Here is a 14,436-nt window from a genome sequence, read left to right as displayed (position 1 = left end):
GCGCAGCATTTGTGCACCGCCGCCGTCAGTGTCAGCCAGTTTGCCGTGGCATACGGAGCTCCATCGCAGTCTTTAACACTGGTAGCATGCCGCGACAGCGTGGACGTGAACCGTATGTGCAGTTGACGGACTTTGAGCGAGGGCGTATAGTGGGCATGCGGGAGGCCGGGTGGACGTACCGCCGAATTGCTCAACACGTTGGGCGTGAGGTCTCCACAGTACATCGATGTTGTCGCCAGTGGTCGGCGGAAGGTGCACGTGCCCGTCGACCTGGGACCGGACCGCAGCGACGCACAGATGCACGCCAAGACCGTAGGATCCTACGCAGTGCCGTAGGGGACCGCACCGCCACTTCCCAGCAAATTAGGGACACTGTTGCTCCTGGGGTATCGGCGAGGACCATTCGCAACCGTCTCCATGAAGCTGGGCTACGGTCCCGCACACCGTTAGGCCGTCTTCCGCTCACGCCCCAACATCGTGCAGCCCGCCTCCAGTGGTGTCGCGACAGGCGTGAATGGAGGGACGAATGGAGACGTGTCGTCTTCAGCGATGAGAGTCGCTTCTGCCTTGGTGCCAATGATGGTCGTATGCGTGTTTGGCGCCGTGCAGGTGAGCGCCACAATCAGGACTGCATACGACCGAGGCACACAGGGCCAACACCCGGCATCATGGTGTGGGGAGCGATCTCCTACACTGGCCGTACGCCACTGGTGATCGTCGAGGGGACACTGAATAGTGCACGGTACATCCAAACCGTCATCGAACCCATCGTTCTACCATTCCTAGACCGGCAAGGGAACTTGCTGTTCCAACAGGACAATGCACGTCCGCATGTATCCCGTGCCACCCAACGTGCTCTATAAGGTGTAAGTCAACTACCCTGGCCAGCAAGATCTCCGGATCTGTCCCCCATTGAGCATGTTTGGGACTGGATGAAGCGTCGTCTCACGCGGTCTGCACGTCCAGCACGAACGCTGGTCCAACTGAGGCGCCAGGTGGAAATGGCATGGCAAGCCATTCCACAGGACTACATCCAGCATCTCTACGATCGTCTCCATGGGAGAATAGCAGCCTGCATTGCTGCGAAAGGTGGATATACACTGTACTAGTGCCGACATTGTGCATGCTCTGTTGCCTGTGTCTATGTGCCTGTGGTTCTGTCAGTGTGATCATGTGATGTATCTGACCCCAGGAATGTGTCAATGAAGTTTCCCCTTCCTGGGACAATGAATTCACGGTGTTCTTATTTCAATTTCCAGGAGTGTATATGCTTTGTTCTCCTTCTTCTTTCCAGGATTCTCCTCCCCCTCCTTCTCAACAATAAGAGCCTCAGTTTCTATTTTCGCCTAAATTGGGCTAATTCTTTTCTATAACCGATGGTGGTCAACCACAAAAACTTTCTCATTGTCCTTTAATTCCATTACAGCCTTACGGAGTATGCGGAGTCTTCCCTCAAGAGTTTGAAATTGGATATCAGTGTAGATGCGAGAATTTTATCTATGTAAACCTAATCTCTCAGACTGAGTGCCCGACATGTGTGTGAACTTTTCCGTGGTGTAGAGTATACTGATGCATTCACCTATTTTGTATGATTATATTGGGAAAAACGCCTGGAAGTTCCGACTGTTCCTACCATCATTCAGATTTCGAGCTTTATCAATAACGAGATACCCGTACTGTGAGTGATTCCAGCAAGCTGTACATATCTTTACAACTTCATTATACATGTCAGTTCCCACATGAGCCTGGTAAATGTGTTTTATATTGAGATTGTCTTGTTTGAATGCTGTAATGAGGTTGGTGTTATCACTGACCAACTGTTTTGGGATCCTGGGATAAGTTTGATTCAGATAAAATACGTCAACACTCATATGACGACCAAAGCAGGAATACTTCTTCACGTGGAGGGACGTCTTCACTTTCACTGACTGCCCTGTACGTTACACCATCTATGCCATCTAATGTTCTCTGCAGTAACTTATACTTCGGTTGAAATAGTGTTTTGGAGAACATGTAGACATGCTCGAAGCGAGCTCCATCATTGTCTGTTAGCAGAGGCATGAGAAGATTTGTCTTGCCATAGTTTGAGGGACCTACAATTATAGCTCGGTTCGAATCCTGCCTCGGGCATGGATGTGTGTGATGTCCTTAGGTTAGTTAGGTTTAATTAGTTCTAAGGTGTAGGTGACTGATGACCTTAGAAGTTAAGTCGCATAGTGCTCAGAGCCATTTGAACCATCCTCCATTATCATACTCTTCCACACCTCATGTAGTGAGCTGTGGCTACAGTCCTCCTTCGAATGTATACATGTAATGCAGCTATTGAAAGCAGCTCTATCCATGACATTCATCTCGATGATCGAACACAAGATGATCGTCCCACAACGACAGCTCAGCGAAGACTGAATGTGTGCCAGTAAATCTGGTCACGTGAGTGGAGAAAAAAAATTCCCTCGAAAAATTCAAAATTCCCGCCAAAAGCCGCCATCTAGGATAACGGTACTTTAGGGTGACGCCGGCCTAGCCCCACTACTAACATATTTTCTGATATAGTCCGAAACATCCTTATTTATACCAGACCACGTTTGGTATTTTCTAATCCGACCGTATGTTCGCCATATCCCTCGCGAACACCTGTGGGTGTGTAAAGGAATTCACGCAAAATTTCCGCCTTTTCTTCAGCCATTATCTCCTGATGTTCGTCTTCCTTTACTACCAGCCCTTCCTCACTTTCATTTGCCCCAGATTCGGTATCAGCTTACTGTACTTCCTTATCCTCTAAAATGCATCTGCTACACAGTTGTTCTTGTCTTTTCAAAATGGTTCAAATGGCTCTGAGCGCTATGGGACATAACATCTGAGGTCATCAGTCCCCTAGTACTTAGAACTACTTAAATCTAACTTACCTAAGGACATCACACACATCCATGCCCGAGGCAGTGGCGCAGTTCTGGTCTTGTCATTTTTTGTATACAATTTCATGATCTCTAATTTCAATCGGAACTTCATTAAACATGAGGACGGATCGCTCATATTTCCAACACACGTCAATGGTTTATCATCAGTACAAGTGGTAAAATTACGACCAAACACACATGATTTGAAATGTTTGACCACCCAAACTATAGCCAACAACTCTTTCTCAATGGTGCTATAATTTCGCTCTGTCTTGTTTAGAGTTCTGGACACCTATGCAATTGGAAGGTCTTCGACAACTCATGTAGTGATTTTGACAGAATTAAAGTCACTTTGGAGACGCCTATAGTACCCGACTAAGCCGAGGAAACTTTTTAATACTCTTATCGTATTGGGTTGGGGATATTCCGCCACTGCTTTTAATTTATTTGGGTCCGGCCTTAACTCATCCTCCTGTAACTTTAAATCATGTTGCCATAGTCTCTTGAAAACCTCGCCCAAGTAGGCATTGTGTTGTCCTAGGAATTAACCGAAAAAATGAAAATTTTTTCATCCTGCAAACCCATTCGAACTGAATTCATCAATTTTTGGAATGTAGGGGTGCAAATAAACGTCCCATATGCATTTTCTTACACATTTAATGGGCGTATGGTTTATTAAAAGCATTAAGTCCTCGGTCCGCTCCATCTAATAACTCCTGATAGTATTCCTTAGCCAAATCTACCGCTGAAAAATATTTTTCCTTGCCTAATCGGTCCCAAATTTCGTTGATACATGGGTGTTGGAAGATTGTGTTGACAGTCAAGTCATTTAGTTTTCTGTTTTCAGCTACCACTCTCCATTTCTTTTTATCAGGTGCGTCCATCTTTTTGGGAATCACGATTAACGGGAAATTCAGCCGCTTGTTGAAGATGCTGTTATATCGTCTTTCAATATGTGATTTATCTCCTGTTGTAACTCTTCCTTCAGCGCTTCTGGTATTCTGTAAGGACGAGAGAAAATTACTCATTCCTCTGATTCGGGGATTAATTTTATTTGATGCCGAATTGTGCATGTATATGTCAAATTGTACCCGTGTAAATGAAAGATATTATACGCAGAACACAGGTCTGTTATGGACCCTTTTTCTATGGCACTGAAATGATCTGACAGCAAGTTTTCTTTTGATAAACTGACTCTCAATTCTTTCTCAATTGAGAACTTGCCTCGGATTTGCACAGTATGCTTCTGGCTTGGGTTAAATGACGGAACTTCTTCCACATTAAAGCGAAACGTCTCAGTACAAACCGCCTCCTGTCGTGTATTTAACACGCTAATTCTTACTTTCACCTGCGCCTCTGGTAGGTACACACCTTTACCGATTCTTGTTTTTCGATAATGCCTTCTCTTAGGCTACTACCTGTAACCTTATCCTCAAAATCTTCTGCTCACGAGGACCTAACTTTAGTCATCTGGCCTATCTTAGGTTCCGTAGTGCCCGTTTCCTGTCGGTGACACGCCTGTCAACCGGTACTTTGTTTGCTGCGCCGTTTCATCATCGTACTTTGGTTTACTGGCTTCTCTGAGCTAGGACTACTCAGAGAACTATGAACTCTACTGTATTCACATTCTGTAGTTTCAAAGCCTGCCGGCCGGAGTGGCCGTGCGGTTCTAGGCGCTACAGTCTGGAACCGAGCGACCGCTACGGTCGGATGTTCGAATCCTGCCTCGGGCATGGATGTGTGTGATGTCCTTAGGTTAGTTAGGTATAATTAGTTCTAAGGTCTAGGCGACTGATGACCTCAGAAGTGAAGTCGCATAGTGCTCAGAGCCATTTGAACCATTTTTTTCAAAGCCTGTTTGTTGTTTGCTAGGCCCCTGCCCCTGTGTACTGGCGCCTTGCGCTCCTGTCTCCGCATACACTTTACTGGGCGTACCCTCTATTCACAGGGTTCTCTTGGCGTAATGAATTACTGCACCACAATTCGTAAAGAAGTCTCTACCAATTAAAACGGCGTAGGGAATATCCAATTCACCTCCTGCCAGATGGAACTTATGTTTCACTCTTAATTGCTGATCTATTCAAAGATCTAAAACCGTCGTCACAAACGTATGTATGATAGGACTTTTAATACCTTTCATTTTTATACTTTCTTCAGGTCTGCACCAGACCTGGCTTCACAGATACTTCATATTGTACGAGCTAATCTAGTCTCCATTATCTAAAAGCAACTTTCTGTACTCTGTAGGCAATTCAGTTCTACAAACTCATTTTTACTTTCACAGTCGACTTTACATATCTTCCCCAATTCAGCATAAGGCGACTGCAGTCTAATGCTTTTCTTTCTTTTCGCGGCGTCTTGTTTTTCACAGAATCCTCTGCGTTATTCGTACATTTCCTAGGCATATGCCTCGATCTATGAGACGGGAAACACATAACTGTCTTCGCTTTCTTACAAGGACATCTATGTCCCTGTACATTGCAACATCCGCATCTGACTGTTTTTTGAGTCACTGATTCCCGAGAAGGTTGACGCGATTCTGCTTTACGAATTCTTTTCTGAAGTCGGCATTCTCAAGTTAAATGCATTAATTTGCCGCAGGTTTCGCACTTAACATTACTTTGCAATCCTTAGACGTGTGCCCTGCACGTCCATATGAGAAACATTTAAGGGTAGCGTTTCCCATTTTTCCTTGATGACTTTTTTACCAAATACTTTTCCTTTTATGGACACAACTGCCGACTCTTCCGTCAAAGACACCTCAATTGCTTCAGTAGGGATGATGTTTTGCCCCTTGCACGCACTATTACCTGTATGCGCTCATCATAGGTCACCTGAATGGATTCAGATCTGCTTAATTGTCCTACTAATGACAGAGATCGTGTCAGTTCTGATGCCGGCATTGCAACATGGATAGCCTCACGAAATTGATGCTGAAGTGAATGCAGTTCACTGGCCCAATCTGCAATCGATTCTCCCTTTGACTGCCGACTAGAAAACATTTTAGACGTTTACAAAACTAAATAAGCTTACATGCGTAATTTTCCAGCAAGATATTGCTTACATCTTCCTACGCGGAAGATAATTCACGCACGAGAAGTTGACTTCGTGTAGGATCCTGAATGCGGGTTTTTAGGAACTACAACAATACTGGACGGTATGATTCACGCACTAGTTCAAAAGCTATGTCCACAATGCATATGAACTCATTTAATGTGGATTTAGTGCCATAAAAATCACTAACAGTAATATAAGCCGCGGCTGCCCCGCTATTCGCAGCTGCGTTATTACACAACTGGCCATTAAAATTGCCACACCAAGAAGAAATGCAGATGATAAACGGGTATTCATTGGACAAATATATTATACTAGAACTGACATGTGATTACATTTTCACGCAATTTGGGTGCATACATCCTGAGAAATCAGTACCCAGAACAACCACCTCTGGTCGTAATAACGGCCATGATATGCCTGAGCATTGAGTCAAACAGAGCTTGGATGGCGTGTACAGGTACAGCTGCCCATGCAGCTTCAACACGATACCACAGTTCATCAAGACTGGTGAGTGGCGTACTGTGACGCGCCAGTTGCTCGGCCACCATTGACCAGACGTTTCAAATTGGTGAGAGATCTGGAGAATGTGCTGGCCAGGGCAGCAGTCGAACATTTTCTGTATCCATAAAGGCCCATACAGGACCAGCAACATGCGCTCGTGCATTATCCCACTGAAATGTAAGGTTTCGCAGGGATCGAATGAAGGGTAGAGCCACGGGCCGTAACACATCTGAAGTGTAATGTCCACTGTTCAAAGTGCCGTCAATGCGATCAAGCGGTGACCGAGACGTGTAACCAATGGCACCCCATACCATCACGCCGGATGATAGGCCTGTATGGCGATGACGAATACACGCTTCCAATGTGCGTTCACCGCGATGTCGCCAAACACGGATGCGACCATCATGATGCCGTAAACAGAACCTGGATTCATCCGAAAAATTAAACGTTTTGCCATTCGTGCACCCAGGCTCGTCGTTGAGTACACCATCGCATGCGCTCCTGACTGTGATGCAGCGTCAAGGGTAACCACAGCCATGGTCTCCGAGATGATAATCCATGCTGCTGCAAACGTCGTCGAACTGTTCGTGCAGATGGTTGTTGTCTTGCAAACGTCCCCATCTGTTGACTCACCCCATCTCTTGGCTGCACGATCCGTTACAGCCATGCGGATAAGATGCCTGTCATTTCGACTGCTAGTGATACGAGGCCGTTGGGATCTAGCACGCCTTTCCGTATTACCCTCCTGAACCCACCGATTCCATATTCTGCTAACAGTCATTGGATATCGACCAACGCGAGCAGTAATGTCGCGATACGATAAACCACCATCGCGATAGGCTACAATCCGACCTTAATCAAAGTCGGAAACCTGATGGTACGCATTTCTCCTCCTTACATGAGGCATCACAACAACGTTTCACCAGGCAACGCTGGTCATCTACTGTTTGTGTATGAGAAATCGGTTGGAAACTTTCCTCATGTCAGCACGTTGTAGGTGTCGCCACCGGCGCCAGTCTTGTGTGAATGCTCTGAAAATCTAATCATTTGCATATCACAGCATCTTCTTCCTATCGGTTAAATTTCGCGCTGTAGCATGTCATCATCGTGGTGCAGCAATTTTAATGGCCAGTAGTGTAGCTGATGCCATGACTTACTTTGGTTACTGATGAGCTGTGCCGAGGGGAGACGAGTCGAGATAGCACCGACGCTGAAAGCCGTCGCTGCGTTAAGGTGAGATCAACAGGACGGCGCACGACGCCCGTGTTGTCTTCAGCTGTGCTGTGCCGGTCCGTTGCCCGCTGCCGGCTGCTCGCTAGCAGCTGCCGCTATCACTGTAGCTCGAGGGGACTCAGCGCCCCCTCAGTTGCTCGACCGCGCTGCCGCCGCGTGTCGTCGCTCTCCTATTAGGACCGCGACCACCGCTCCTTTCCGTTGTCACCCGGTCGTTCCCGCTACCAACGCGTTGTCGTGAAGTCGTGTAGAAAGGGCTTCCCTCGTCCGGCGTCAATTTCCGGATCTCTGCTTCTTTCTTCTGCTCATCTCACTCCGTCTGTTTTCCATGTAGTGCCAAGCTGCCAGTCCAGTCTTGACGTCGGGCTGAGTATGGCTCAAATGGCTCTGAGCGCTATGGGACTTAACAAACGGTTCAAATGGCTCTGAGCATTATCGGACTTAACATCTGTGGTCATCAGTCCCCTACAACTTAGAACTACTTAAACCTAACGAACCTATGGACAGTACACACATCCATGCCCGAGGCAGGATTCGAACCTGTGACAGTAGCGGTCGCGCTGTTCCAGACTGAAGCGCCTAGAACCGCTCGGCCACACCGGCCGGCGGCTGAGTGTGTGCGAAATCCTATCTATCTTAAAAATCAATAAGGATGCCCCACATTTGTACCTATATCGTGTACTAATGCAGGATGGAGGTAAGACAGGGGGTTACATCGCAATCTACAATTTCCGAGCGATTAGGAACAATTGTCCCACAGACAAACTTCCAGTGAAGACACATTGATTGTTTGCAGTAGAGCCACATACGAGAGGCATGGGTTACAAGACCCGATGCGAAGCTTGCACGAGGAGACTCAAGGGTACCTAGTGCCTGATGAAGACCGTTTATTCGCTGTCAGACTAACTACTACACTGAAGGCTAATTCTAAACATTAGAAAAAGCGAAGGGTGCTACTGGTTGCATAATTGATCACAGTGTCTCAGGCAGTGTAATGAGCGCCAACAGGAGCACAGAACACTAACAGGATTTTAAGTACAACTTTGAGGTCAGCACTCCATGTGAAAAAAAACAGACGTGGCGGAGCTGGAAAGGAGAGAAACAGAGATGGCGTCCCAATGGTCTGACTGAGAGTTCTCTCTGAATATAAAAACATAGTTCTTAAAGGATTGTGACGGCGCACTATTTCTGCCTTCCTATAGCCGTCCCACCACTACACCGGCGCTTTACAGGATTCAGCCAAACCTGTGAGGGCTCTGCACCTCCAGGGCGCCTTTGGCCAACCACATTAAGATTCCTCCCCTTCTCCCACTGGTGGGTAGGTATGTGGGCTTTATATTAACAAACTCCAAGTTTGATTGCAACAGCGTTCAGATGAAAGCTTAACGTCACCGCCCTTCATCTTAACGCCAACAACGATAGTCTTTTACAGCATTTGGCGCCTCCCAGAGGCCTTTCGCCCATGGGGACCGCTGTTGTAGCACTCTAACCTGTGTAAGCCCAAGGACGTTGTGGTTCTCTGGAGAAACTATAAAGCTTGCTGCGTCTGCTAAGATGTGCCTATTTGTGAACATCTTGTACTATGACGCCTTACAACAGCGTCTAGATTGTGGATGGAGTTACCAGTTAACTCACTGAAGTGGAACACCTCCCCTGGAACAGATGACCAGAGCGTCTGCAATTCACAATGCCCTAGCATTACTGATGACCTCTGGTAACCCAAACTCTACCACTTTAGTCTGCTCTCTGCATTGTGTCTCTGATTTCCTATCTTGAAATGCCCTTGATGGCTTCCAATATCTTCAAGCTTATCAATGTATATGTCATTACATCGTCAGTGTATCACATTGCTTTTCTCGCCTCTTGCGCTACCTGGGGAACGCTTCAAAATTTTACTCAACTATGCAAAGCATCTTACTCCGTGGTGCTTCACTCCCCATTCCTTTAACAAATGCACCTGATAGTCCTGGGGTTTTTCCTAGTAGGAGGGTTCAAACTCGTGTCTAGCCTTCCTGATTTAGGTTTTCTGTAATTTCCCTAAATCGCTTCAGAGATATTGTAGGGTGAAAATGAAATGTCGTGAGGCTAGGGCCTCCCGTTGGTTAGGCCGGTCGCCTGGTGCAAGTCTTTTGAGTTGACGCCTATTCAGCGACAACACAATACCTAGTCCCTGAGTGGAGACAATCTCCGACCCAGCCAGGGATCGAACGCAGGCTCCTTGGTATGACAGTCTGTCGCGATGACCATTCAGCTATCGGGGCGGACGGCTTAGTTACTTTTAAAGGGCACCACCGATTTACTTCCCCATCCTTCTGTAATCCGAGCTTGTGCTCCGTCTCTAATGACATCCACCTCCACCTTCGTGATAGGACTGGTACAGGGTGCACTCAGCCTCGCTAAGCGATCGATAAGTAGCGATACCAAGCTCAAGAAACCCGACATCGACCGGTCGGGCAGTATGCTGACCGCATGTCCCTCCATACCCTCCATACTGCATACGTCAACGCCACTGCTGTAGGATGAAACGCTGGTCGGTCAAACCCAACTGGCCCGTCTGGGACCAGAACCTGGAACTTAATCTTTACCTACCCCCAAAGTTACCATCCCGCGAACAAACCTCAAGTAGTGGACACTCTTCAATTTGTAAAAAGGATTTTGCATTTGTTGATGAGACCATGTTGCTGGCCAGAAATATCAACGACTTCCATATGGTCATTTCCAAATCACATTCGTTCCAGAAATGGTATTGAACACATCATTCAACATGAAAAGAGAAAGGGTATAAATCTTCAAGCAGCAAATCACCAAGGTCATGTAGGGGAGGTCAACGGAGGTGGGGCTACCTTTACTACCATTTAACAGTATTTAGAAACATGTTTGTGTGAGTACCTGCACATTGTGAGTACATATGGAATTGTACGTATGTATGTATGTGTGTGTGTGAGAGAGAGACTATGTGTGAAAGTAGGTAGATGTTACTCGAGTTTTATGGTTCGCTAGTAGTTCGTATTATAGGTAATGAGGTGACGAAACAGTGGAATATATGTAAAAAATTTATAGTTTCTCCTCTGCATCATCGTGAAATAAATGCTACAGATACATGTGTGAAGCTTGTGAAAAATAAGACAGTAAAATTAAGAAATTGAAAAAAACAGTGTAACTGGTGGAACCTAACCTTAAACCTAAACTACGAGACTGGAACACTACCTGGTAGAAGTATCCGATACTCGTAAAACTCATTTACATTACGAAATATTGCAAAAAAAAATGATAAAATATATGAAATTCATAAAAAATTACCGGTCCTGAAATTTAATAGCCCTCGATGAGGGTAATCAGAAATATGTGAATTGCACTGAACCATCAAAAAACTGCGCAAATTATGAATAGGAAAAATTAGAGAAAAAGTTACGTTTAAGGGGATCAAATCCAAAGACCCTTAAGCATAATTCTTTGCACAAGTGTTCGTTGCTGGATCAGGGCAGGAACGGGAAGGGAATGAAACGTGGACGACAACAACTGCTGTGCCAGTGATCTAGCAATCTAGCGTACAGAATACACGATGGGATTATAACATTTTCAAACAGAATGGGGAAGAATATCAACTCAGCACAGCTGTAGTGTCATTTTAACTTAACAACGTGTATGCATATTGTTTTCACATCGTTTTGTTTACAGTGAAAAGTGTGAGTATTCCTGACATATTTCACTATTTCTCACCGTTTTATCTTGGGACACGTTTACTCAAATTTCTTGTCATTCTCTCCCATTTCTCAGCAATACTCGTATTTCCTTTCAGTTTCACAACTAAAAAGTGTCCTAGTGCGACGACATGGATTTTTAAATGGGTCAAGTCGTCTGTTTTCACCATCTAGATCTTTCCCGCTAGAAATTTGCCAGTGCTACACAGAGGCGAGAATAGAGTACCAATTCACTCAGATCATTCCCTACAGTTTTGGATGCTCTGTGTCTTCAAGTCGTTTATGTTTAACATGCTGGACAAGAAAATTAATACTGACGGTTCCAGACGTCTCACTAAAGAAGCATTCTACTGAAGAATGACTTATAGTCTCAGGTTGAAGACCAACGGCGATATACACTCCTGGAAATGGAAAAAAGAACACATTGACACCGGTGTGTCAGACCCACCATACTTGCGCCGGACACTGCGAGAGGGCTGTACAAGCAATGATCACACGCACGGCACAGCGGACACACCAGAAACCGCGGTGTTGGCCGTCGAATGGCGCTAGCTGCGCAGCATTTGTGCACCGCCGCCGTCAGTGTCCGCCAGTTTGCCGTGGCATACGGAGCTCCATCGCAGTCTTTAACACTGGTAGCATGCCGCGACAGCGTGGACGTGAACCGTATGTGCAGTTGACGGACTTCGAGCGAGGGCGTATAGTGGGCATGCGGGAGGCCGGGTGGACGTACCGCCGAATTGCTCAACACGTGGGGCGTGAGGTCTCCACAGTACATCGATGTTGTCGCCAGTGGTCGGCGGAAGGTGCACGTGCCCGTCGACCTGGGACCGGACCGCAGCGACGCACGGATGCACGCCAAGACCGTAGGATCCTACGCAGTGCCGTAGGGGACCGCACCGCCACTTCCCAGCAAATTAGGGACACTGTTGCTCCTGGGGTATCGGCGAGGACCATTCGCAACCGTCTCCATGAAGCTGGGCTACGGTCCCGCACACCGTTAGGCCGTCTTCCGCTCACGCCCCAACATCGTGCAGCCCGCCTCCAGTGGTGTCGCGACAGGCGTGAATGGAGGGACGAATGGAGACGTGTCGTCTTCAGCGATGAGCGATGATGGTCGTATGCGTGTTTGGCGCCGTGCAGGTGAGCGCCACAATCAGGACTGCATACGACCGAGGCACACAGGGCCAACACCCGGCATCATGGTGTGGGGAGCGATCTCCTACACTGGCCGTACGCCACTGGTGATCGTCGAGGGGACACTGAATAGTGCACGGTACATCCAAACCGTCATCGAACCCATCGTTCTACCATTCCTAGACCGGCAAGGGAACTTGCTGTTCCAACAGGACAATGCACGTCCGCATGTATCCCGTGCCACCCAACGTGCTCTAGAAGGTGTAAGTCAACTACCCTGGCCAGCAAGATCTCCGGATCTGTCCCCCATTGAGCATGTTTGGGACTGGATGAAGCGTCGTCTCACGCGGTCTGCACGTCCAGCACGAATGCTGATCCAACTGAGGCACCAGGTGGAAATGGCATGGCAAGCCGTTCCACAGGACTACATCCAGCATCTCTACGATCGTCTCCATGGGAGAATAGCAGCCTGCATTGCTGCGAAAGGTATATACACTGTACTAGTGCCGACATTGTGCATGCTCTGTTGCCTGTGTCTATGTGCCTGTGGTTCTGTCAGTGTGATCATGTGATGTATCTGACCCCAGGAATGTGTCAATAAAGTTTCCCCTTCCTGGGACAATGAATTCACGGTGTTCTTATTTCAATTTCCAGGAGTGTAATTTCAACAAATGTCGTGAACTAACTAAGCATAAAATTAGAACTGTGTGTTTCATTATAGAGAGATAATTACTGAGGAAGTAATATTCACTCAGTGGTTCACATTAATGAATAGATGAAAGCATTAAATTTATATATTTATTTCGTTCTGCTGTAATTTAGTGCCTTCTGACGGAGCACACAGTAAATGTGCTGTTTCACACATCAAGCCAGATCATTCTATAATAGCTTTTGCTCTTGAATATAAAGCAAGCAAATAACGTATTTAGTCTGTGAATATTGAAAAATAACTTTGTCTCTAATACAGTACTTAATTTGCGTTTAATTTGAAGCACATGTAATATTTACGTATATGTATATGAATACCTGCAATATTTTTGACATTGTTTCACCAGCCCCGTACAGTACCAACTTGTGCATTATCACTGATGTTAGTCATCATCAGAGTCTCGACTAACATTTCATACAGTGGAAAGTCATGTACAATCTGCTACAGAACTGAACCGCAGTTTGAATGAAACATTTACGATAAATCGCTCACAGTACTTTGAAACATTCCATAAATAGCATCCGTAAGTTTTCGCTATATTAGCGGCTCTGTTTCTCATGAGGAACAGGTAGAATACTGTACAACTAATTGGGGAAGGTAATGCATTCTAAATTCGCTGGCCGCTTCTGTGAGGATGGCGGACAGTAGCTCCTTATGGTGTCGTCCGTTCGACGAGGTCTTAAGCCAAATTTGGTACCTCCATACGGAACCAAAAGAAAGGATTAGAATTATTTATAAATACCTTCAGCTGCTGACGGGCGTTGATGTATATCAACGGGGACAGATGAAAATGTGTGCCCAGACCGGGACTCAAACCCGGGATCTTCTGCTCACATGGCAGACGCTCTATCCATCTGAGCCATCGAGGGCACAGAGGAGAGTGTGACTGCAGGGGCTATCTCGGACACGCCTCCCGCGAGACCGACATTCTCACTTTATATGTCCACACACTACATTCGTAGTGTCCCTAACCAACACCCTCAAGACCTGTGGAAGACAGTCTTACAAAGTCACGTAAGAGTTCGGGTAATATGTGTGCATCTGCACAGAAGGTCATGGCCGGTATTGCCAGAACTATGGATATGGATATGGTGTCTGTTCTTTCGGACATGTTCCTGGAAGTAAATATGGTGAGGTAGACTTGTAGTAAGTACGTTTTATTTGTCTTATAAGAGTATCAGGTCGAACCTATGCGGAAATG

The 14,436-nt window shown here is 46.4% G+C and overlaps 1 non-coding gene across 1 annotated transcript; it reads right to left on the bottom strand.

Moving 5' to 3' along the window:
* Nucleotides 1-14,030: 14,030 nt before the first annotated feature.
* Nucleotides 14,031-14,105, bottom strand: Trnat-ugu (transfer RNA threonine (anticodon UGU)). Its single transcript has one exon. It is a non-coding gene; the product is annotated as a tRNA-Thr (tRNA).
* Nucleotides 14,106-14,436: the final 331 nt, after the last annotated feature.

Source organism: Schistocerca cancellata, chromosome 4 (genome assembly GCF_023864275.1).
Source record: "Schistocerca cancellata isolate TAMUIC-IGC-003103 chromosome 4, iqSchCanc2.1, whole genome shotgun sequence".
NCBI classification, from domain to species: Eukaryota; Metazoa; Arthropoda; class Insecta; order Orthoptera; family Acrididae; genus Schistocerca; species Schistocerca cancellata.
Note: the sequence above shows the minus strand (reverse complement) of the source record. Positions and strands in the feature narration are given on the sequence as shown.